The 24,722-nt window shown below is 42.5% G+C and overlaps 1 long non-coding RNA gene across 1 annotated transcript; it reads right to left on the bottom strand.

Annotated features, from left to right (window-relative positions):
• Window positions 1–691: 691 nt before the first annotated feature.
• LOC122432855 lies at window positions 692–24,399 on the bottom strand. Its single transcript, XR_006266978.1, has 3 exons — window positions 24,243–24,399; window positions 3,162–3,422; window positions 692–884 (listed from the first exon to the last, which is right to left on the bottom strand). It is a non-coding gene; the product is annotated as an uncharacterized LOC122432855 (long non-coding RNA).
• Window positions 24,400–24,722: the final 323 nt, after the last annotated feature.

Below are 24,722 nucleotides of genomic sequence, written 5' to 3'. Positions count from 1 at the left end.
TGGATGAAGAGGGAAACCACGCTGTTTGTTTAAAGCGCCATCGCCGGCTAATGGAATTTCTCTTTCCCAAGTTATTGAAATCTGTGTGGGAGAGGGGCGGTTTGATGGGATCAGCACTTTCAGAGTCATCGACAGCAACTAAATTGGAAAAATGCACCAAACCCTGGGTTTCAGCGGGCTATCGACTTATTATAGATTGAGTCGGGAAGAAAAATATTGCACACTATGCAGTTTGCACATCTCATCATCTCATTAAAGAGCTGGCAGTGGATAACACAGTGGGCCCTTTCCCTCCCCAGCTCCTGGCGGAGGGAATCAGGCATGCGACGGGTAATAATATACCATTTCATGGCACTTTGAAGGAACTGCCGTAATTCAGCATGAAAACCCGCTTTGATTCTTATTTACAAAAATAAAGCCTACCCATGCCTACAAGCACATGGCTTTCCCATCACTTGCCATTCCTGTCTCTGCCTTCTTTTGGATGACCCACAAAGAGCAACTTCAGAGCCTCTCCTAGCCTGCCAGGCGCCCGATTATTTAATTACAGTTTTCTAGCTTCAGCACTTCGCCCTTACCTGGGAATGTAAGTGAAATGTGTCAGAAATAAAGAAATAAATTACAAGCTAAATCAATAGAAAAGAACCGTGCAAATTGGTATAGCGGTGGATATATGTTTATCCAGAGGCTTTCAAAGGCATTTAGACCTTCAAGGAAAAGAAAAAAAAAAGACAAAAACAGGGTAAGTTGGAGAGGCGGGTGGAAACACGAGAGAGACGGTGTGTCTTCAGACAGCCCCTGCCTGTATCTTTCTGGGCTTCCTGCAGATCCCCTGAGGTCAGCCTTCATGTTCCTCTCCAACGAAGGCGCCAAGACGCGGTTTCCTAAGTGGAAAATTTAAAAGTAATTTTTCACCTTGAGAGAGAGGTTTCCTTCTGTTTAATGCTTACTCAGGCAAGACAGCAAATCTAAAAAACAAACAAATTGGAGGCACTTCTGCCAAAACTCCACTCAGACAGAACAAAAAAGATGGAGCAAGAGCCTTGGCTTCTGGGCTGCTGCTGTAAGGAGGGCGGGGTAAAGTTTGGAAAGCCACGCCTCTTTTTCTAGGCTTTTCTCAGAAATTAAGAGCAGCCTCTTCTAAAGTCCTTAAGGCATTTTCACTGTCATTTTTATAGATTAAGCAGAATTGAAATATTGAGGGTATGTCCTTGTAAGGATTCTGTACTCAATTCCAAAGTGTGGGGTTTCCGCCCCCACCATGATGCGTGTGTCAGACTCTGCGACCCCAGGGACTGTAGCCCGCCAGGCTCCTCTGTCCATGGGATTTCCCAGGCAAGAATACTGGAGTGGGTTGCCATTCCCTTCTCCAGGGGATCTTCCCAACCCAGGGATCAAAACCACGTCTCCTGCATCTCCTGCATTGCCAGGCGGGTTCTTTACCAGCTGAGCCACCAGGGAAGCCCTGACTATCTCTTCAATAACATAAACTCAGGTGTGGTTGAAAGGGGTTTGTCATGAACTCTTATCACTGAGGAAATTCAAAGGGTTTTTGGAGTTCTGTGCCAGGGACAAAGATCATATATATATATCCCTAGTAATAATGATAATATAATTATCTTATAATGTACATGTACATCAAAACAACATATTGTATATCTTAAATAATACAAATTTATAAAAATAAAAAAACATAAATATATTTGATATTAGAAGAAGTCTATTCTAAAGCTGATTTTTCCCCCAAATTAAATTGCTGGAAGTATACAGTAAAACCTTTTCATCCTCTTAAAAAAAGAAAAGGAAAAAGAAGTGATTTGTGCTGAAAACGAATGCCTCAGGTCTACATAAGGATCCCTTTGCTTAGCATGAGGCAACATACGAACATAGGGACATTATGAAAGACTGTTCAAAGAACAAGGAAATTGTAAGCAGAACAATTACCAGAGATCAGACAGTATTGGGAGATGGTCAAGTTTTAATCAGAAAAAATGGAGGATCCTTGTTGATTATCTGAGGCATTCCATGAAGACTCAGAAAGACCATGATTTAGGAATAAAGCTAAGTTAAACTAAGGTTCTCCAATACTTGCCCCAGAAAGGTTAGATCACAAAATAAGTCTCAACAAATTTAAAGGGATTTGAATCTATAGATTGAGCTCCCATGGGTTTTTTTTCCATAGAAATTGACAAGTTGATTCTAAAATATATGTGGAAATTCAAAGAAACTAGAATAACCTAAATAATTTAGAAAATGAAGACCAGAGTAAGCTACAATAATCAAGGAATTGAATAGAAATAAAAATAGAATAGAAACTGGTATGAAGATGACTATATAGGTCAATGGAACCCAATAGAGCATCCATAAATATAGTGCATATCAATTGATTTTCAACGATTGTGCTGAGGTAATTCAGTGTGAGAATGGATAATATTTTCAATAAATGTTACTGGAACAACTGGATATTTATATGAAAAGAGACCAATTTCACACTGTATAGAAATTAACTAAAAGTGGATCATACATCAGAAGCTAAAAGCTAGCATTTTGAACTTTCTAGAAAATAGGATTATTTTTTATGGTCTTGGGGTAGACAAGATTTCTTAGGGCCCAAAAGCTGAACCTTAAGTGAAAAACAATGAGAAATTGGGCTTTATAAAAGTTCAAATCTTCTGCTCTTTAACTGATACTTAGGAGAATGAATGAAGGGCTGCCCAGGTGGTGGCTCAGTGGTAAAGAGCCCACCTGCCAATGCAGGAGACACAAGAGATGCAGGTTTGGTCCCTGGGTCGGAAAGATCCCCTGGAGGAGGAAATGGCAACCCTCTCCAGTATTTTTGCCTGGAAAATCCCATGGACAGAGGAACCTGGTGGGCTGCAGTCCATGGGGTCGCAAAAAGTCAGACACAACTGAGTGACTAAACATACAAGAGAATGAAAAGGCAAGTTACAAAATAAAGGAATAAATGTGAAATGCGTTTGAATATATACTTTTATGTTCTTTTTACAATGAGTGGTGTTGGTTTCGTAAGTTGGAATAACAACAGAATTAGCTTCATAAACATGTCTGTGTCAGAACACCTCATGGTTGGTACCTTCCTTTCCCTTCCTGGTTATACCCAGTTTAGGACTTGCATGACAGTAGTCACTGATGAAACTTACCAATGTTAAAAGCCCCTCCCATTTCCGTTGTTTCCGGTGATGATTCCTTCTTCGGCTCCATAATAGATGATTTCCAGTATCACCTTCCCAGAATACAGGCTTTCATTGGAGTGTTCACTGGAGTCACCAGGAGGATTGGAGAAAACACAGATTGTTTTTCACTTCTGGTTCATTTCATACTTTTTGTATCCTAAGAAATCTTGTCTACCCCAAGACCATCAGCTGGTGCACTGCGAGGAAAGTCAAAGTGTAGAAGATTCACTGTTGAAACACATGAAAAGAAAAAAAAAAAAGGTATGGTAAGTCCCCTACATATGAACCAGTTCCATTCTGAGAAAGCAAGTTCTAATTGTTTGTAATTAACAAAGTTAGCTTGGTATTCAACTAACACACGGGGCTATATGTTACTATTCTGGGATAGATTTATGATATTTTCAGACAAAATAATACACAAAAAGCAAACACAAAAAATAAAACATTTTTAATCTTACAGTATAGTACCTTAGAAAGTACAGTAATTCAGTCCAACAGTTGGCATTCAGGGGCTGGCATGGACTGCACAGGCAAGAAGAATTACTGCCTGGAGGAGGTAGGGGGGGTGGGAGATGGTAGAGCTGAAGGGTCATCAGCAATAGGAGACGGAGGACAAGCTGGAATCTCACATGTACCTGATGCTAATGGAACACATGTTCGTATTGTTTCAAACTTTGCCACTGGAAGGTTCGAATGGAGGGGACTGACTGTATCAAGCTCCTATTGTGTTTCAAGCCATGAGGTAGGACTTTGCATAAGTATTCTTCACTTAGTCCAGAAATACAGTTTTAATTCAAGAAGTTTTATATCCCTATCATTATCTTCAACAATTGAAAGAAAAATACAAGCACACATACCTATGTGGTGTTTTGCTTGAAAAAGGAGACTTAATTCACAATCTGTGGGAACTACATAAGCAATTTACCATAATTGAATAAACAATTGGCTTTTTTTTTTTTGAGGGATGTTCTAAGCTCATTATCTTTTTTAGTATTTATTATTCTCATTATACAGGAGTCACTTCATCAATAGCACTTTAGGCTAAGCTTTAAACACTGAAATAGTAAATATAACTCCATTATCTTCTGTTTTCTAATACTGTTCTTCCATCTTGAGTTCTCCCACACCCAACACACCCTTGGCCCTGACTTATAACAACAATAGATAATATGCATTCAGTGCCTGCTATGCCCAGAGCCTGCTCTAAACATTTCACATATATTGATTCATTTAATCTTTGTAACCACATTATAGGGGAGGGACAATTAGACCATCATTAGCGCCATTTTCCATTGTTGCTTGACTTCTAGCTCAGTTTCACGAACCTGCACCTCATCTAATTGCTTTCTCTTGCAGTCAATATGTTGACCTCAAAACCCGTTCTCTTCCCATTTTACCATTTCATCCACTAAAAACAGCCATGGTGGGATAATTTAAAGAGGGAGGAATTCATATTTAGTGGGAAACATGTGGATTAGACGGGCTTCCCAAGAGGCACTAGTGGTAAAGAACCCTCCTGCCAATGCAGGAGACATGAGACTCAGCTCCAAATCCCTGGGTTGGGAAGATCCCCTGGAAGAGGAAATGGCAACCCACTCCAGCATTCATGCCTGGAGAATGCCATGGATAGAGGAACCTGGCAGGCTACAGTCTATAGGGTCGCAAAGAGTCGGGCATGACTGAAGCCACTTAGACGCATGCACGTGTGGCTTAGAGGAGAAATTTTCAAGAGTAATTTTTAAAAGCATAATACTCCTTGAATCAGTTCTAATGAGATGGATGAAACTGGAGCCCATTATACAGAGTGAAGTAAGCCAGAAAGATAAAGACCAATACAGTATACTAACGCATATATAGAATTTAGAAAGATGGTAACGATAACCTTATAGGCAAAACAGAAAAAGAGACACAGATGTACAGAACAGACTTTTGGACTCTGTGGGAGAAGGCGAGGGTGGGATGTTTCGAGAGAACAGCATCGAAACATGTGTATTATCTAGGGTGAAACACATCACCAGCCCAGGCTGGATGCATGAGACAAGTGCTCGGGCCTGGTGCACTGGGAAGACCCAGAGGAATCGGGTGGAGAGGGAGGTGGGAGGGGGGATCGGGATGGGGAATACATGTAAGTCCATGGCTGATTCATGTCAATGTATGACAAAAACCACTACAATATTGTAAAGTAATTAGCCTCCGACTAATAAAAATAAATGAAAAAAAAAAAAAGCATAATACTCCATCTCTGAGTTCCTTGAAATAGAGAAGGCTGAAGACTGAGTTCCCTCACTTATATAGGATGGGGAGTTGGATATGATTTTATTTAAACATTAAAGGACAGAAGGATGAGACCCCAGATCAATGGGGGAGTTGGCGGGCCCTGTTGCTCCTGTCATCAGGATAGGCAAAGGTATCTGATATCTAGATTTCTAACATGGCTTCCTGATTTCAGAAATGCTGCTGCTCTAGGCCTCTGAACTCAGCAGTTGGGGTTAAAATCAACTTCAATTAAAATTTTCACACAATTTTTCCAGCTTTATTGAGGGATGTCTGACAAATAAAAATTGTACTTATGTAAAGTATACAACATAGTGACATGATATAAGTATACATCGTGAAATGATCAAGCTAACTAAGCTGTCCATCACCCCACAAAGTTACTGTTTTGTGTGTGTTTGTCGGGGAGTGGGAGGGCGAATGCTTGAGAGCTACTCCCTTATCAAATTTCAAGTATCCAATACATCATTATTAAATATGGGCGCCATGCAGTACCTTAGGTCTCCAGAACATGTTCATCTTATAACTGAGAGGTTGCATCCTTTGACCATTACCTCCATATTTCCTCCAGCCCCTGATGCCTGTCAGATGCCATCATTCTACTACCAATCAATTTCAATTTTTTTTTTTTTTGCAACTTTCTTGACTGGAGTGGTTTTTCTCTTGGGAAAGTATAAGGTATAACTTTAGGTTAAAATCCCATCTTTTCTTACATATATGAATTGGCCTTGTCCCCACGTAAGGAAGGGCTTCCCTGGTGGTTCAGATGGTAAAGAATCTGTCTGCAATGCAGGAGACCTGAGTTCGATCCCTGGACCAGGATCCACTGGAGAAGGGAATGGCTGCCCACTCCGGTATTCTTGTCTGGAGAATTCCATGGACAGAGAACCCGAGTAGACTACAGTCCATGGGGTCGCAAAGAGTTGGATGTGACTGAGTCTCTCTCTCTCTCTCTCTCACACACACACACACCCCACTCATGGAGAGGGAGAGAAGTTTAGATTAGATTCAGATACAAAGACAGCCGTAGATATACCGACATATTGATATAAAGCATTTGTCAGAAGAAAATGCAAGGAGATTACGGGTGCATATAAAGGGGACACCACTCTGTGGCTGAGGACTTATAGAATGAATTTCTTCAGGGGAGGACACGGGAAATGGGTCTCGAAACATGAGTATAAATCAGAAGAGGACAAAAGAACATGAGGCAGGGAGAACCCCATGAACACAAGGCTCACCAACAGAAAGCCGCAGAGCGTGTTTGGGGACCAGAAATTTCATCAGCCTGCTTAGACGGTAAAATTGGCATCAAGAGGTTGAAGAGGGGGTGAGAGCCAGTTCTTGAAAAGCTTGATGCCCCATCAACCTGAATCCTCACCTACAGGATGGGATGAGGGCACTGTTGTCTAAGCAAGCCCCTTCCTGACCATCTCTGGGGAGGTGTCTTGAACATAGCAGGCCTGTTTGTATGCAGCTGGTATTTGAAAAGCTTTTCCTTCATGTTCCTTGATAAAGAAGGTTTTGCAACATCACTCACTACATTAAAATGCTTTCCTAGCTTCAGGGGACTGAAAGCATTTTTATTATGTTCCGACATTATTTATCCTTCCGGTACACAAGAGTGAGAAGCAGAAATCCAAAGAGAAAAATCCTCCTAACGTCTAACACACCACCACGGTCCATTTGTCTGCTTCCTGCAGAGGTAGAGAGATGACAAAAAATGTGGGAGAGGGCAGGCGCCTGCCCCCCTCCCCTTCCCAGGATATATGGACGGATGGGGGAGAGCTCTCAGGATATCCACCACTCAAAATTGAGCCTTCATTCTCACTCATGTCCCAAAACCTCCTTTCAACAGGACACTTTTCAGACCCGCTTTCCTCTGAGAAGCTCCATGCATTTGGTCATACTGTCTGCAAGCTCACCCAAGGATGGTCTTTAATCAGCAAGGAAATCATCTCACTGGGGTAGCAATTAAATCATGTCAGTGGAGATGAATTCATTTGCAGGAAATGTATTAATTCTTGGTATTGAACAACAGGTATGAATTTTTATCAAACATCCCCAAATAGCCTGATGACACAAACTGAGCCTGAATCAATTTAAGGTAACATGAGTTAAATCAGTGTTTTTCAGACAGCTGGGGAGTCGCTCCTATATATTTTCAGAAGTGTTGTATGTGCCTTGCAGAGGAGATTTTTAACATCACTTGGGTGGAGGAGACTGCGGTGGCTTGTTCATCATTGTTGATCCACACTAGAATCTGCTGGGAGGGAGTTTGCTGTGACTGGGGCCAGCTGTACACATCTCCTACTTGTGCCTGTGGTATGTGTCCACCCCAAGTTGCAAATGTCTAAGTAGCGTATATTGGGTTGGCCAAAAGGTTCATTCGGATTCTTCCCTAAGATGCTATAGAAAACCTGAGCAAATTTATTGGCCAAGCGAATATTTTCCTTCTGGTCCCCCGGCTCCAGGTCGCTTTGTGTCTTGTCTGTCCCAAATTCAAAATAAGACAGAACTGAGTCCTAACCTTGACTCTGCACCTCACTAACTGCCTCATTTCTTCTCTTTGACCCCCATTTCCTCTATAGGAAATTATAGATAATAATTAACAGAGCTTTAGTGAGGGTTCAATGAAATGATATATATATACAATGCTTCATTGGGGATGGACATGCTATGTTTAAATTAGATAACCAGCAAGGACCTAACTGTGTAGCACAGGGAACTCTGCTCAATGTGGCAGCCTGGATGGGAGGAGCATTTGCAGGGAGAACAGATACATGTGTATGTATGGCTGAGTCTCTCTGCTTTTCACCTGAAAGTATGACAACATTGTTAATCAGTTGTACTCCCATACAAAATAAAAAGTTTAAAAAAAAAACTTCCACACAATCCCTGGCACCCAGTTTAAGAGCTCCATGCTAATACTTGTTGTTATTTGCTACTATACAGTGGGCTGTGTCTGACCCATATCACTGATGTGTAACTCCTCTCTGTAATGTAATAGGGTGAGGATCTAGTGTATTGTGTGACATTTTCCCGACGCAGGTAGAAAAATAGTCTCCTTCTGAGAAAGGGCCTTCACCTACAGAACGGCTTTAAAATATTGTGCCAGACACTGCCAGCAATTCTAACACAAGAAATCTGTGATGTCTGGAAAACCTTGGCAGGGCTATTTCTCTTGGGGCTCTCGAGGATTCAAACAGGTGCACAGTCTTGACCTTACACCGCGAAGGCATGATTTTTCTCCAGCCTGAAGCATGACGGCACACCTCATATAAGCGCTGGAGGCCATGGCCCCGGGAAATTGGAAGCTGGAAAATAAGCATTCCAAAGGTGAAAATGTTTCATCTAGGTATTAGAGGAGGAGAAGAATGTGTTTGCTAAGAGTAGGGCCTTCAACATCCACGTGGATATGTTTAGTGCCTTCACAAAGGTGCCCTTGCATGCTAGTCTAATTGCATCACCAGTGGGAATGGAGATGAGGGTAGGAGAGCGCCACCATTAGGATCTGTTGATTCTGAAAGGGGTTTGGGGGGGGGTGTAGGGGATGGTAGTTTTTCCCCTGTTTGTTTTTTTTTTTTAACAAAAAGGCATATTCAGATGAAAACAAGGAAAAAAATAGAGAGACCTGAATAAGAAAATAATATTCTACCAAGCTAGCAAGAAGTGATCATTGATAGCACGTTATTGTTAGCACAGTCTCTGTCTCCTTCCATTTTTCTCTCTCTAAACATTACTGGGGCATGCTTATACATCAAAACTATCCCCTATTTAAAATAACTTGCACAATTCACACTGTTCATGGGAATGTAAACTGATGCGGCCGGTATGGAGATTCTTTGACAAACTAGGAATACATCTACCATATGATCCAGCAATCTCAGTACTGAGCATACACCCCGAGAAAACCACAACTCTACAAGACGCATGTGCCCTAGGGTTCACAGAAGCACTGTTTACAATAGCCAGGACACAGAAGCAACCTAGATGTCCATCAACCTGGTGAATGGATAAATATCTGGTACATATACACAATGGAATATCACTCAGCCGTAAAAAGAATGACTTTCAGTCAGTTTTCAGTGAGGTAGATGAACCTAGAGCTGTTATACAGAGTGAAGTACGTCAGAAAGAGAAAAAAAATATTGCGTTCAGTTCAGTCACTCAGTCATGTCTGACTCTGCGACCCCATGGACTGCAGCATGCCAGGCCTCTCTGTCCATCACCGACTCCTGGGGTTTACTCAAACTCATGTCCATTGAGTCGGTGATGCCACCCAGCCATCTCATCCTCTGTCTTCCCCTTCTCCTCCCACCTTTAATCTTTCCCAGCATCAGGGTCTTTTCCAGTGAGTCAGTTCTTTTCATCAGGTGGCCAAAGTTTTGGAGTTTCAGCTTCAGCATCAGTCCTTCCAATGAATATTCAGGACTGATTTCCTTTAGGATGGGCTGGTTGGATCTCCTTGCAGTCCAAGGGACTCTCAAGAGTCTTCAACACCACAGTTCAAAAGCAGGAATCTAGAAAAATGGTACTGATGAAGCTATTTGTAGGGAACGAATGGAGACAAAGATGTAGAGAACAAACGTGTGAACCCAGTGGAGGAAGGAGAGGGTGAAACGAATTGAGAAAGTAACATTGATGTCTACATACTACCACGTGTAAAATAGCTAGTGGGGAGCTGCTATATAGCACAGGGAGCTCAGCTTAGTCCTCTGTGATGACCTGGATGGGTGGGATGGGGGTGGAGGGGGGAGGGAGACTCAGGAGGGAGGGGATATATATATATAAATATGACTGATTTGTGTTGTTGTATGGCAGAAACATACACAACATTGTAAAGCAATTTTCCTCCAACTAAAAAATACAATTAAATAAAGTTATAATTTTAAAATAAAAAATAAGTAAACAAATTTAATAAATAGTTCAACAGAATTCCAGAGAACACATCTATTTCTGCTTTATTGACTATGCCAAAGCCTTTGACTGTGTAGAGCACAATAAACTGTGGAAAATTCTGAAAGAGATGGGAATACCAGACCACCTTACCTGCCTCTTGAGAAATCTGTATGTAGGTCAGGAAGCAACAGTTAGAATTGGACATGGAACAACAGACTGGTTCCAAATCAGGAAGGAGTATGTCAAGGCTATATACTGTCACCCTGCTTATTTAACTTATATGCAGAGTTCATCATGAGAAACACTGGACTGGATGAAGCACAAGCTGGAATCAAGATTGCTAGGAGAAATATCAGTATCCTCAGATATGCAGATAACACCACCCTAATGGCAGAAAGTGAAGAAGAACTAAAGAGCCTCTTGAAAGTGAAAGAAGAGAGTGAAAAAGTTGGCCTAAAGCTCAACATTCAGAAAACTAAGATCATGGCATCTTGTCCCATCACTTCATGGCAAATAGATGGGGAAACAGTGGCAGACTTTATTTTTTTGGGCTCCAAAATCACTGCAGATGGTGACTGCAGCCATGAAATTAAAAGATGCTTACTTCTTGCAAGGAAAGTTATGATCAACCTAGACAGCATATTAAAAAGCAGAGTTGTTACTTTGCCAACAAAGGTCCGTCTAGTCAAGGCTATGGTTTTTCCAGTTGTATGGATGTGAGAGTTGGACTATAAAGAAAGCTGAGCACAGAAGAATTGATGCTTTTGAACTGTGGTGTTGGAGAAGACTCTTGAGAGTCCCTTGGACTGCAAGGAGATCCAGCCAGTCCATTCTAAAGGAGATCAGTCCTAAGTGTTCATTGGAAGGAGTGATGTTGAAGCTGGAACTCCAATACTTTAGCCACCTGATGCGAAGACCTGACTCATAAGAAAAGACCCTAATGCTGGGAAAGATTGAGGGCAGGAGGAGAAAGGGATGACAGAGGATGAGATGGTTGGATGGCATCACTGATTCGATGGACGTGAGTTTGGGTAGACTCCGGGAGTTGGTGATGGACAGGGAGGCCTGGCGTGCTGCGGTTCATGGGTCGCAAAGAGTTGGACATGACTGAGTGACTGAATTGAACAGTGCATTTTAGTAAATTTATTGAGTTGTGTGACCATCACAATAACCCAGTTTCAGAGTATTTTCGTCATCTGATAAGATCCTTCATGCTCTTTTATAATTAATCTCCATTTTCTTCCCAGCTGTTTCCAACTTAGGGTTATCACACATTATGCTCCTAAAGAACGTTTGTGTGCCAGTTACATGCTTTCATTTCTCTAGGCATGAAGCTGCTGAGTCACCTGATAAATTTATGGTGAACATTTTCTGAAATGGCCAAACCATTTTGCAAAGGAGCTGTATATCGCTTTACATCCGCACCAACAACATATAAGGGTCCCCATGTCTCCACCTCCACAAGTTTGTTTTGTTTGGCTTTGAATGGTCTCACGAGCATGAAAACTACTTGTAATTCCATGTGACTTTACTTAATCCAGGGCTTTCTTGGTGGCTCAGATGGTAAAGAATCTGCTCACAGTGTGAGAGACCTGTGTTCGATCCCTGGGTCAGGAAGATCCCCTGGAGAAAGGAAAGGCTACCCACTCCAGTATGCTTGCCAGGAGCATCCTATGGACAGAAGAGCCTGGCAGATTACTGTCCATGGGGTCGCAAAGAGTTGGACATGACTGAGCAACTAACAATTTCACTTAATCCAAAGAATCAGTAAGATGGAAGCTTCAGAAATCCTTACACATCTTATCACATAAGTAAACAATGTCATGGTTTTCTGCTGATCAACAGAGTTTACTTCTTTTTGGCTCAGTTTTCTCCCCTCTCATCTGCACGAACATACTCATGTGTGAATACGTATTGCATGTGTCATAGTTTAAATTATTCTGAATAAGCCTGGCATGGCAAATTGCTGGCACAGGTGAGATGCCCTCCTTTCTTCTGCTCACACAGTCCTTGCTAATCATTACTGCTGGGTGCCCAAAGGACCGCAGAATCTTTTCCAATGCAGAGTTCCAAGCAATTGTGTTAGCAACCAATTGGTGATGAGATGAAGGATGAAATTGATTTACCATGCTGAATATGTAAAGGTATGCATATTGCCTTTTCATCAATTAAATTTATATCATCTGCATGTACTAAGCAATTTTTCCTAAAATAATTTTCACAGTCTGTGATAGTCTATCATATGAAGACATGATAATTTAACCATTCACCTATTTTGAATACATGCTTCCCCAGTGATTTATTTCTATCATAAATGATACTAGAGTGAATATCCTATATGTTTGTATATCCTAAAAGCAGAATATTGGATTGAAAGAGTAGGAGTCTCACAATGCATCACTGGTCTTTTCAGAGGATACGTTTTATTTGGTCCTCATTTTTCTGATGGATAGAGGTTCAGGCTGGTGATTATAACTCAGACTTTTCCTGAGATACTAACCAGACTGTAGCATTTTCTTAAATTTCTCTTAATCCCTGGTATTTATGTGAATGCTGCCCCCCCACCACTCCACTTGGAAGTTCTTGCTTGCTTTATCATGCAAAATCAACTGTTTTGTTTGTTTTCCCATTTAAAAGGGGAAGAATATTATTCCTTCTTTGTTTCTTTGTCCTTTGATAAGTTCCTAGTTCTAGAAATAGTCTTCAAAATCTGGTCAAAGAGTTCAAAGCTCTTTGTTTTGGTTTTGTTGTGGGTGCTCATAGGAAAACGTGGGGGCTTCCCAGGGGGCACAGAGGTAAAGAGTCCGCCTGCCAATACAGGAGACAAAAGAGTTGGAGTTAGATTCCTGAGTCAGGAAGATGCCCTGGAGCAGTGAATGGCTATCCACTCCAGTATTCTTGCCTGGAGAATTCCATAGACAGAGGAGACTGGTGCGCTACAGTTCATGGGGTTGCAAAGAGTCAGACATGACTGAGCAAGCATGCACATAACATACAGGAAAATGTAGCTGAGGACCTAGGTAAAGTGGATAAGTCAGCTTCTTCCTCAGGGAAGAAGGACCAAGCTCGGTCCAGCATCCTGCATCCTCAAGAGGATTTCAGCTTGGAAACAAGTCTAAAAGCTACAAGAAGCTGATGCACCCAAGTTGAGGGCATGACCATCATGGGAAGACCAGATGGCTTGCTCACACCTTGCTGCATGCTCTGGTTTCCCTTCCAGTTTCCAGGACTTACGTCTCATTCAGAGTCACATCCCAATCACTCTGGGTCCCTCCCATCATGGACTGTGTATGTCACACTCTCCCTGGAGTCTAAACAAGGTCATCACACATCATACCCAGAGGCAGTGTGGTAGGCAATGTATTTCCATAGGATTTTTTCCCCCTAAAATCCTTCTCTGCTGTTGCTGAGTCAAAGATCACTAGTTTTCCACATCTCAGCCTTCCTTAAAAAAGAGTTCAGGCAGACTGATAGGGTAAACGTCAGTCTCTCCAGCATCATTCTCCACTCTTGGAGGCACTGTGATGGCAGGGTTACTTCAGTCATGATTTGGGGCTTCTGGAATTCATTGGTGCCTCCCTTGGTGGCTCGACAGTAAAGAATCTGCCTGCAATGCAGGAGACCCTGGTTCAATCCCTGAGTTGGAAAGATGCCCTGGAGTATGAAATGGCAACCCACTCCAGTATTCCTGCCTGGAGAATTCCACCGACAGAGGAGCCTGGTGGGCTATAGTCCATGGGATCGCAAAGAGTCAGACACGACTGAGCTACTAACACACACACATACACACAGTCTATTGAGGTTATACCCAAAAGCAAGTGTCAAGAGGGGTAGGGTGCCTTGCTGTTGGCTGCTGTACCCCCCAGCACACTGCAGGTATCCTAGAAATGTTGAGTGAATGAGATAATGCATATGATGTTTCATAGTAGCCTTAATCCACACCACCAACACAACAACTTCACTCCTGGGTAAACATCCAACAGAAATGAACACTAGTGTCCTCCAAAAGACACTATGTGCAAGAATGTTTATCACAGCATTATGTATAACATATGAGACTATTAATAACTGTAATGTTCATCCTCAGTAGAAAGGGGTCCATGCATTGTGATGCATTCAAAACATGGCTGATACACAAAAATAAGGATATAACTAAACACAATAAGAGGGACCTCTGTGGTGGTTCAGCAGCTAAGACTCTGCACTCTCAATATAGAGGCCTGGGCTCGATCCCTGGTCAGGGAGTTAGATCCCACAAGCAGCAACTCCAAGTTCAAATGCCACAACTAAAGATCCTGCATGCCACAACAAAGATCAAAGATCCCGTGTGCTGCAACTAAGGCCTGGCACAACCAAATAAATAAACACACACACACAATAATAAGACATCATTAAGTAGGAAATGGCAGGCCAATCCAGTGTTCTTGCCTGGAAAATTCCACGGACAAAGAGGGCTACAGTCTAAGGTGTCACAAAGAGTCAGACACAACTGAATGACTGAGCACGCAAGCACTGAAAGAATATTGAATAAAAGAAGTCGATCCAAAATGTATGTCACATGATCCCAGGTATACGAAATTCAAAGACAGGTAAACAGAATATTCAGTGATAGAGAACACAGAGGTAACCTTAGGGAGATATTGATGGGGATGAGGCTAGAATCAAGAACTGAAACATTTTCATGTGTCGATTAGAGTGTTATTTCCATGAACACATCCATGTACCCATCTGTCCAAACTCTTCAAGCTCTATGGTTAGATGTATATGCTTTGCCAGATGTAGGTTGCAACTCAATTTTTTTGTGTCCTTTTTATTTTTTTTAATGTTGCATCACAGCTTTTCATGACCTGTCTCTTACCTCCTTGGATGCTCATATTTCCCTATGCATATTTTGCTACTTATTACTACTAACCAAAGGATCCCTGAATATAATATAATAAATATAATATAAAATATTATAATGAATATAATTTGATAAACATAATATTGCTTCACTATCCAGAGTTTGCAAATCCTATTTCCTTCTCACTCCTTAAAGCCTGGAAAACTGTCTACAATCTTCAGATACCATTTAGATGTCATTCCTTTCCAGGATAATCTGTTGGTCCCCTTTCCACCAAGACTGCATCAACCAGGTGGGTTTCTCTGAGCCTTCACAGCATCACGTATTTCACTCTTAATCCAAACATAAATTGAAATTGCCTGAGTTCTAGGCCATCTCTCCTCCTGGATTCTGAAGTCACTACGGGCAGAGGTCCCACTCCGGTTCCCAGCTGAGTGCCAGCGTAGAATGCACTGCCAGGCAGCTTGGAGGACCATAAGCGAAGCTCCTAGGATTGAATCCTGCATCTCTCCTCTCAGAAGCTAAACTATAGCATCCGCAGTCCAGAATTTTCTCCTCCCCAGCGTGTTGGTGTTTGTAGGGCTTCTGCTCAGGCCACACCAACACATCCTTTGCACAAGGCCTGTTGGAAAATTAGATCAGGTGGCTTCCCCGCTGTAACATATGACACTTTTCTAATTAGGGCAATGTTTAATTTACTGTCTCATGGCTTTTTGAATAAATATAAATTGTCATACTAAAGTGACAGGTGTAAAACCCAGGATGGCTGTGTTAGAGAGGTTAATCTACTGTTAATCAAATCAGTTCTGCCTGACTTTCTCCCGGGGAGTGAGAGATAATGGGCCTGTTTAACTGGAGATTAGCCAGCTTTTGGCTGCAAATCCCTCTGGGCTCACCTGAGCCTCTTTGTGTCTGCTCAGAATGAAGATATTCAAATGTACCCCTAATTAAGGTGGGGACCTTCTCTCCTCTGACATCCCATGTAGGCAGGACACTTTCTGCTGGGTCTTTCCATTTACCAGAAGGGTTTTTTCCCCCTTTACTTCCAGTTACTTCTGGAATATTACTAAAAGCTCCCCACCCCCCACCACTGTAAATTCCTGCCGGAGATGGAATTGGGCATCTCCAGTCTCCACTGCCCTTGCTGCTCCCCACTGTGAAGGTGGAGAACTTGGGGCATGATGGAAAGCCAGCCTTGGCCTTGAGGTCACCATGGATGTGTCTATAGCCCAGGGAGAGAAGGGCTCCAGTGTGAAACTGCTGCCACAGGAACTGGAGATTGGGACTCAGAAGCAGAATTGGTCTGGGGTCTAGGAGACCATGTCAAATGGAGAGGGTGGGTGGTATGGAGAGAGTAACATGGAAACATCTTTTACTATATGGAAAATAGGATAGCCAATGGGAATTTTCTGTGTGATTCAGGGAACATAGACTGGGGCTCCCATCATGACTTCTTTTATATATATATAACTGAATCATTTTGCTGTACACCTAAAATGAATACATTGTAAATCAACTATGAAAGTGAAAGTGGTAGTTGCTCAGCCGTGTGTGACTCTTTGGGACCCCATGAACTGAAGCCCCCTCTTCCTTGTGACCAAAACAGAGAAAAATAGAATTACCTTGAAGGGCACATGCATGCCAAATTGCTTCAGTCGTGTCTGACTCTGTGCGACCCTGTGGACTGTAGCTTGCCAGACTCCTCTGTCCATGGAATTTTCCAGGCAAGAATACTGGAGTGGGCTGCCATTTCCTTCTCTAGGAGATCTTTCCAACCCAGTGACTGAGCCTGGGTCTCCTGTATTGCAGGTGGATTCCTTACCACCTGAGCCACTTCAGTTAAAAAAAAAAAAGAGGGGAAAAAAAGAGTTTGGAGAGATTGACAGTTTCATTATGTGGATCATGGAAGAGTAAACAGAACAAGAATCATTACCATTAATCTGAACCACCATTAAAGGAAGGTGATATGATGGTGTGATTAAGACTGAGGGATACGGAATCAGAGTGCTAGGTTCAAAACCTACCTTAATGCTCAAGTTATATGATGATGAGCAAGCTAGTTAACCACCATAAATAAGTCTCATTATTCTCACATGTAAAATGAGGTGGTTGTGATTAAGTGAGATAACATGCGCAATGCATTTATAACTGTACCTGGCCATAAAGAAACCAAATAGTCATCCATTATCATCATTATAATCCCCATCATCATCATGACCTCAGTGATGTTACCATCTTCACCATCAGTCATCACCATCAGCAGCACCATCAGTCATCACCATCAGCATCACCATCAGCATCACCATCAGTCGTCACCATCAGCATCACCATCAGTCGTCACCATCAGCATCACTATCAGTCATCACCATCAGTCATCACCATCAGCAGCACCATCAGCAGCACCATCAGCAGCACCATCAGTCATCACCATCAGTCGTCACCATCAGCATCACCATCAGCATCACCATCAGTCATCACCATCAGTCATCACCATCAGCATCACCATCAGTCGTCACCATCAGTCGTCACCATCAGCATCACCATCAGCATCACCATCAGCATCACTATCAGTCATCACCATCAGTCGTCACCATCAGTCGTCACCATCAGTCGTCACCATCAGTCGTCACCATCAGCATCACCATCAGCATCACCATCAGTCATCACCATCAGTCATCACCATCAGCATCACCATCAGTCGTCACCATCAGTCGTCACCATCAGTCGTCACCATCAGTCGTCACCATCAGTCATCACCATCAGCAGCACCATCAGCAGCACCATCAGCATCACCATCAGTCATCACCATCAGTCATCACTATCAGCATCATCACCATTAGCATCACTATCAGCATCATCACCATCAGCATCACTGTCAGCATCATCACCATCAGCATCACCATCAGTCATCACCATCAGTCATCACCATCAGCATCACCATCAGCATCACCATCAGCGCCATCACCATCAGTATCAGCACCATCAGTATCATCACCATCATCACCATCAGCAGCATCACCATCAGCAGCATCAGCATTGTCAGCAGCATCATCACCATCAGTCATCACCAGCAGCAGCATCACCAGCAGCATCACCATCAGTATCACTATCAGCATCACCATCAGCATCACGAGCATCAGCACCATCACCATCACCATCAGTATCATCACCATCATCACCATCACCATCATCACCATCAGCATCGTCAGCAACATCATCACCATCAGTCATCACCATCAGCAGCATCACCATCACCATCATCACCATCAGCAGCATCACCAGCAGCAGCATCACCATCATCCTTATTACCTTCATCACAGTCATCACAATCGTTACCATCACCACATCATCAGTATTAATACTTGCAGAATAATGAGGACTGAGGACATTAAAATTACACTGGCATTATTATCATCTCCACTTTGTCTTGCTCAAGACCACAATTATTCAGGATTGGCACTAGCATTTGAACCCAGTTCTTACATATATTAAAATCCAACCCTCTTTCCAAAAAGTGCGTTGATACAGAGCAAAGAATCTAAGAAACAGGTGGACAACAGGATATACAATCAGATTATACATTTCTGTTAATTTAAGATGTGACATCATATGGACTTTCCAGGTAGCACTTGTGGTAAAGAACCCGCCTACCAATGCAGGAGACTTAAGAGACGTGGGTTTGATCCCTGGGTCAGGAAGATCCCCTGGAGGAAAACATGGCAACCCATCCAATATTGTTGCCTGGAGAATCCCATGGACAGAGGAGCCTGGCAGGCTACAATCCATAGGGTCGCAAAAAGTCAGACACCACTGAAGCGACTTAGCATGCATGCATGTGAAATTATATGGTTGGCTGGTTTCCAAAGACTGGAATTCCTAATTCCTAATTATTTGAATTTTGAGATTAAAAAGAAATTTCCATGCACACACTGCTATATTTAAAATAGATAACCAACCTACTAGAGTGGCTTCCCCGGTGGCTCAGTGGAAAAGTATCTACCTGCAATGCAGGAGTCGCAGGGGACACAGGTTCAATCCCTGAATTAGGAGGATCCCCTGGAGGAGAGTATGGCAGCCCACTCCGGTATTCTTGCCTGGAGAATCCTATGGACAGAGGAACCTGGCAGGCTACAGTCCATGAGGTTGTGAAGAGTCAGATACTACTGAAGCAACTTAGCATGCACACACTCAAGGACCTACTATATAGTACAGGGAGCTCTGCTCAACACTCTCTAAAGACTTAAATGAGAAAAGAAATTGAAGAATAGATACATATATATGTATAAGCGGGTCACATCGCCGTACACCTGTAACTAACATGACGTTGCTAACCAACTATACTCTGAAATAAAAATTTTTAAAAAATGCTCACCTACAGATTAATGATAAGGACAGGCTTACTCTCTTACATCTTTCTAGCCAACATCCCATTGTTCATCCCCCGTGATCCTGAATTGTCTCTGGATGTTGGAGAGACAAAACAATGTATCCACTTATTTTCCAGTAACTCATCCAGCATGTAAAACAAATAACCAGGCTGACATGTCTGAAGGGCTGTGTTGCGGGCAAAACAAGCAAGCGAGATAGGCTTGCTCTTCTATTTATGGACTATAAACCCTTTACAGTGGCATTGATGAAGGGTTTATAGTCAGTACACAAGCTGGTTATACCATAAATTGTAATGCTATATGATAAACTGGGACTTTATAGCAGTAGTAGATATCAAAGAAAAAAATGAGTGGGAGTCTGAAAGGATCTATCATGGAAGATACTTGCTGTAAGTTTAAATATTCAAGCTTGTTTTTGTCTTCATTTCATTCAAGCATTAGATAATTCATGTTCTTCTGAGTGGGGATTTATAGATTTACCTAGAGATTGTGAGTGTGGGGAAAAAAAAAACCTACCAGAAAACAGAAAAACAGTTGGCATCCTGAATGGTGAATGGCACGGTCATGACGTGGATAAGAAATAGACGAGAAACACTGAATTATTCAAGGACTTGGGCTTTCTATTTTTACATTTGCAGATGACAGGTAAGACCGCCCCTCTAGTTTGGGGCTTGCTAATATGGCCCTGTTGTAAGACATCTTGGTTACCATATAGAGAAATAGAAAATATTTACAGGGAAAAATGTTGAACATAACTTAATTGCCTCTAGTTTACATTAAAACTAAAAGCAGGAGAATGTCAACAAATGTTAATTTCCCACTCTCTCTAATGGGCACACACTCTTTCAGCTCCCAATTCTGTCCTTATTCATTATGGAACCAAAATTGCTGATATTTACTTATTACTTATTTATATTTTCATTTGAAAGTAAAAATAAGCTCATTTGCCATAATAACAGCTTAATATTTCCAGTGCTAGGAAACTGTCTTTTTAAAGATTTCTATTAATGGCCTCTCAGAAGAAGAAATTGGAGAGTTTTCACTTTTTGCATTTGGAATATGAGGGAAGCATCGTTAACTTAGATCATGATCATCACTCACTTAGGTGCCTATTTAGGGCTTCCCTGGTGGCTCAGATGGTAAAGAATCCGCCTGTGATGCAGGAGACCTGGGTTCAATCCCTGGGTCGGGAAGTCCCCTGAAGAAAGGAATGACAGCCCACTCCAGTCTTCTTGCCTGGAGAATCCCATGGACAGAGGAGCCTGGTGGGCTATAATTCTAGGGGTTGCAGAGTTGGACATGACTGAGTGACTAATTTTCTTTCACTTTTAGGGCTGTGGAAAATATGGTGCCTTGAATTCATGGAAGGAACCAGTGACTTGATATTGGCTGAGAGCTGAAATCAACCTGCAGAGATTGAGAGCTAAGAGGATCCATTCCAGAGGCTAGGAGTTCAGCTTCCCATCACATTCTCAAGCCTAGACCATCTACAAATGACTTCCTAGAACGTGTCAAGGAAACTGGCCAGAAAGCGAACCAAAGTGTTAGTTGCTCAGTGGTGTCCTACTCTTTGTGACCCCTTGGACTGTAGCCCACCAGGCTCCTTTGTCCATGGAATTCTCCAGGCAAGAATATTGGAATGGGTAGCCATTACTTCTCCAGCCTGACCCAGGGGTCAAACTCAGGTCTCCCACACTGCAGGCAGATTGTTTACCATTGGAGCCAGTGAGGGAAGCCCTGAGCCACTCAGGGTAGAATTGTCTGCACCAAGTTAGATGTGTCAAGCTCCTCCAGTTAAATCAGGAGATGCTTTGGCAGATATCAGAGCCTGCCTTGTCATAGATCTCTTATAACTGGACTCCTAGAAGCCCTGTGATGCTACTTAAAGTCTCCCAATTTTCTTAAAGCTCTTCCACGACCTGTAAGCTGGAGACCATCCCTCTTGACCTTGGCTCAGTTATCTGACTTTCTTATTAACAAGTAGCTTTGGTATGTCACGCACAGTCTGGTTCACAGTGATCCCTCCTAACTCACATCAGGGCTAGATCAACCAATCCTCTCGATTTTCCTAGGACTGAGGGATTTCCTAGGACATGGGACTTTCCATTTAAAATCCAGAAAATTTCCAACAACTGGGAACTGTTGATTACACTAGTGACCCTGAATTACCAGGAGTGGCTGAGATAGAGAAATTCAGTGATCAGTGGTTCAAGTCTGAGTGAGGTTCAGAGGAGAGAACGAGGGAGTGAGAAAGACACAGAACTATTTGTGCAGAAGTGAGGCTGTGGATGAAGGGAAAACCTCTCACTGTTGGGGTTTCCAGACCAGGGAAGGAAAATTAACATCGGCTTGCATGACAACGCCGATGGATTCAAATGGCTGCCTGGAGTTAGGTGTTGAGAAGTACTACGAGGCTATTTAACAAAAGAAACATGAATAATAAACTTCATAGAGTGAAAGAAAGCAATAGAACAATGTATTACTTCATACCCAGAAATGAGAGAGAGAACTAAGAATTAGTCGTGATGACCTGTCACACATTTAAAATGAAATTTTAAAAATCTTAACTAAATAAACTAGAAGCAATCACAGAGGATGAAAATGAGAAACAGAAAATTTGTAAGACTTTTTTTTGTAAGACTTTGATTTAAACTATGCCATGTGCTATTTTTTTCTATGCATAAATACAGTCTAAACAAATAACACTATTTATAACTGTGTCAACCTATTTCGTTTGTTTTGTTCACACAGTCAATATTTTGACAACATCTCTGTCATTAAGTAGTATTCCACAGCTTTATTGCAGATGACTGAGGAATATATTATTACACAGAATATGCCCAAATACGCTTCATTATTGCCAGATATCTGGTTGCTAATATTCACCCATTTTTGACCCACTAATGTGAAAGTTTCACATGAGTCAATCTAATAACATATTTGCTCCTGCCCCAAGCTAATAAAAGGTCCTGTAAGAACAATGGTGATGTTCATTTTTGTGCTTGGATGTGCAAACTTGCATAGTTATTTCCTTCAGGGAAATTCCTGAACTTGAACTTGCTAATTTTAAGGATAAAACTGATAAAGACAATATGGGCATTTGTCATCAACATCAGGCAAGTAAGGCGGAGAAGAATGGGAGTGGTTGGATCCCTCTGTGATGAGGGATCAGAAAGAGGTTCTTCCAAGTTCAGTTGATCACATTCCTTCCTCATCAATGTATCGCTTCACTTGTACTTATTACTTGTTACAGTACAAAGAATGTGTAACAAGATCTTAAGGCTGTATAACTCTTTTCATTTTAATAAATGCATTCAAAAGCATAATTTTGTATCACCGCCAAAAATCCACTATTTTTCTCATGTGTATTTACATTGGCACGTTTTTAAGTGTATCCACGGGCCACCCAAAATCATCCTATTTACCAAGAGCACATGGCACAACATGATAAACACTACATTCAAAGATATTCTTAGGTCTCTTTTTATTCTCCCAATGTGTAGGAAAAGCAAAAATATGCTGAGGACTTCCCTGGTAGTCCAGTGGTAAAGAATCAGCCTGCCAGTGTGAAAGACCCAGGTTTGATGCCTGATCTGGGAAGTTCCCATATGCCATGGGGCAACTAAGCCCATGGGGATGGTGTGCTTAATCGTGTCCGACTCTTCGCAACCCCATGGACTGTCACCCGCCAGGCTCCTCTGTCCATGGAATTTTCCAGGCAATAATACCGAAGTGGGTTGCCATTTCCTATTCCAGGGGATCTTCCCAACCCAGGGATTGAACCTATGTCTCTTCCTCTCCTGTCTTAGCCGGAGGATTCTTTACCACTGTGCCACCTGGGAAGCCCGTGGAAGACCTGGTGCAGCCAAAAAAAAAAAAAAAAACACAAAAACCAAAAAACACACAATTTATGATACTTAAAAAAAAATCTGATGAACACGGTTTTTGCTTTCAGCAAAACTGCATACTTACAGGTATTTAGAACTGAATTATAATTACAGTAATTGCCCTGGAGTCTTCTCCAGCTTGGAAAAGCCTGCACTGCTGCGGGGGTACAGGGTTATTAACAACTGTGCCCTACTTTGCTGCAGCTCACTATAGGCTTCCCAGAGAACCCACATATGGGTCACTTTCCTTCACCCTCAGGCAGGTGTTGGCTTGCAAACTGACCCCGTACATGGGGGACAAGATGAGATCCAAGAAAGAGGCAGCCACTCCAGACTAGTAGGTGGCAGGTTTAATAAACAAGGGAATTTACAAAGTTTATCTCTTTCTCTTTTTTAAAAGTCTTAGCATCTTTTACTCATTAAAAAAAAAAAAAAAAAGAACTTACCTACAAATTTGTCTTGGGCAGCTGTAAGATGAATAGATCTAGGCATCTCTCTGCCAGAATCTTAGTTTTAACAGATACCCTGTCCAGACAGGCTCAACACTTCACTCTCTCAAAGATACATCAGGGCAAAGCTTCCAATATGAAAACAGTGGGCAGAATGTACATTTCAAGGACAGAGGAACTTCAAATTGCCTGGGGCCTGCCGCGGTTCAGCTCGAGGGGTCAGACGGAGGTCTCATCCTCTCCAAGACCTCCTCATCACTTTCCTAGGGATCCCACCCCTTAGCATCTTAATCAGGCTTCCTCACCAGCTCTTGGAGTCTAATCTTGGGCAATTCGCACCCTCCTCGCTTTGCAAAAGGGCTCTCCGAGGTCTCCAGTTGACCGTCCAGTTCCTCCAGATTGTCTGCCGGCCCCGGGGTGAACAGAACAGGGGACTCTGCAGTCTTCCTCTGACCCCAGTTCTTCCCACTTTCTAACTTGAACTTCCACCATCAATTGGGCATCAGTGGCCAGCAGTCCCGCCCCAAGAGGAAGTCAGCCGGCGGTGCTTCCGTGACATGCTTCTCCGCCTGCAGCGCCCTCTGAGCTGCTCTGCAAACACGCACATCGGACCAGCCAGCCTGTTGGGGGCGTCCTGTGCGCCAGCTGCGGTCTGCAGGCATCTGACATTCAGGATCCCCCTCCCCACATAGGGGTCGATGGCCAGCCCGGGATTCCCCTTCTGCGAACGTCTCTTTCCTAAGAGCCATTACTTCGGTCTCCAGGATGGCTCGCCACACCTTGCT

The sequence above is a fragment of the Cervus canadensis genome, chromosome 32, assembly GCF_019320065.1.
Source record: "Cervus canadensis isolate Bull #8, Minnesota chromosome 32, ASM1932006v1, whole genome shotgun sequence".
In the NCBI taxonomy this organism is placed as follows: domain Eukaryota; kingdom Metazoa; phylum Chordata; class Mammalia; order Artiodactyla; family Cervidae; genus Cervus; species Cervus canadensis.
The sequence above is the reverse complement of the archived record's forward strand: the minus strand, read 5'-3'. Positions and strand labels throughout refer to the sequence as shown.